Source organism: Myotis brandtii, unplaced genomic scaffold (genome assembly GCF_000412655.1).
Source record: "Myotis brandtii unplaced genomic scaffold, ASM41265v1 scaffold29, whole genome shotgun sequence".
Lineage (NCBI taxonomy): Eukaryota > Metazoa > Chordata > Mammalia > Chiroptera > Vespertilionidae > Myotis > Myotis brandtii.
Window position 1 is genome coordinate 3,229,453 of NW_005361075.1, and position 1,311 is coordinate 3,230,763.

Genomic DNA, 1,311 nt, shown 5'->3' on the forward strand with positions numbered 1-1,311 from the left:
CCTCCCCAACCCAGCCCCACCCCAGATCAGCCTCCCCACCCCGATCAGGGGCAGGGCCAACTGGCCAACCACCCATGGCCCCGCCCCCAGGCTGCTGGCCCCCAATCGGCACCCCCACCCCATTTGGGGGTGGGGCTGGCCAACACACTGCCCACAATCTCTCCCCATGGCTGGCCCTGCCCCCAATTGGCCCCCCAACCCCAACTGGGGGTAGGGCCCGCCGTCCAATCATCCATGGCCCCTTCCCCAAGCTGGCCTGGCCCTGATCAGGCCCCGATCAGGGTGGGCCTGCTGGCCAACCTCCCGCCATCTCCTCCTCCCGACAGGCCCAGCCCTGATCCACCCTGATTGGGGCCGGGCTGGCCAGACCCCACCCGTGCATGAATTCATGCACTGGGCCTCTAGTAGATGCATAGAACTCAAGACAAAGAGTTTTAACTTGAATTATTGTGGTATCGATGGAAATAACATTCTCAGATTCAGAGAGAATTATAAGACTTATTTCATTTCCCTGTGCTGCTGCTTCTTCTAATTCTTCTCCTCCCCCCCCCCCCCCCCCCTTCTCTCTTTCTCTCTCTCACTCTGGCTTAAAACAACAGAAATATGTTGTCTCACAATTCTGGAGACTAGCAGTCTGAAGTCAGGGTATCAGCAGACTTGTTACTTTCTGAAGGACATGAGGGAGAATCTACTCCACGCCTCTCCTGGCTTCTGACAGTGGCTGTGCTCCATGGCTTGTTGATACACACTCCAATCTCTGCCTCCATCATTACATGGCATTCTCTCCCTGTTTGTTCCCTGTGCTTTTTAGACACAGAGAATTCTTACCTCTTGCCTACCTCTTAAATGTTGGTGTTCCCTGCAGTTCTGATCTCAACTCTTTTCACACCTGTTGCTTCACTGGTAAGTAAATTAGATTTCTCTTCTGAGTGTGAGATCCCGTATATATTCAATGTACCATATGTGCTATTTCTACATTGCATTGGAAAGTGGTCTCCAAACTTAAATTGTGCATAAATAAATAGTTGAGCATGCCCCTCAAGATGCACATCCTATCTAATAATAGACAAACACGGTAATTGACTGTACCTTCGCTACGCCTCCCATTGGCTAATCAGCACGATATGCAAATTAACCCAACCAAGATAGCAGCTGGCAGCCACGCAGCTGAAGCAAGCAGGAGGCTTGCTTGCTCCAGTGAGGGAGGAAGCCAAGGTTTCCCGCCTGCCGCGGCCTGGCTCTGAGCTCTGAAAGCAACAAAGTTTCAATTATAGAAGCTAAACAAACCCCAGATACCTGCTTTCAGCAGGC

The 1,311-nt window shown here is 52.1% G+C and overlaps 2 protein-coding genes across 5 annotated transcripts in view; one reads left to right on the forward strand and one right to left on the reverse strand.

The window, feature by feature from the left end:
* Positions 1–1,311, forward strand: part of SLC11A2 (solute carrier family 11 (proton-coupled divalent metal ion transporter), member 2) — a 58,549-nt gene that overhangs the window by 43,549 nt on the left and 13,689 nt on the right. For 2 of the 3 annotated variants that reach the window (XR_001362673.1, XR_001362675.1), the window contains one exon: positions 600–1,049. The exons of the other annotated variant lie outside the window; for it this stretch is intronic. The gene's annotated coding sequence lies outside the window, so the exon portion shown is untranslated. Of the gene's footprint in view, positions 1–599; positions 1,050–1,311 lie in introns of those variants that run through there. 3 annotated transcript variants of the gene reach the window in all.
* HIGD1C (HIG1 hypoxia inducible domain family, member 1C) overlaps positions 1–1,311 on the reverse strand; it is a 15,701-nt gene that overhangs the window by 1,697 nt on the left and 12,693 nt on the right. The window lies entirely within an intron of this gene.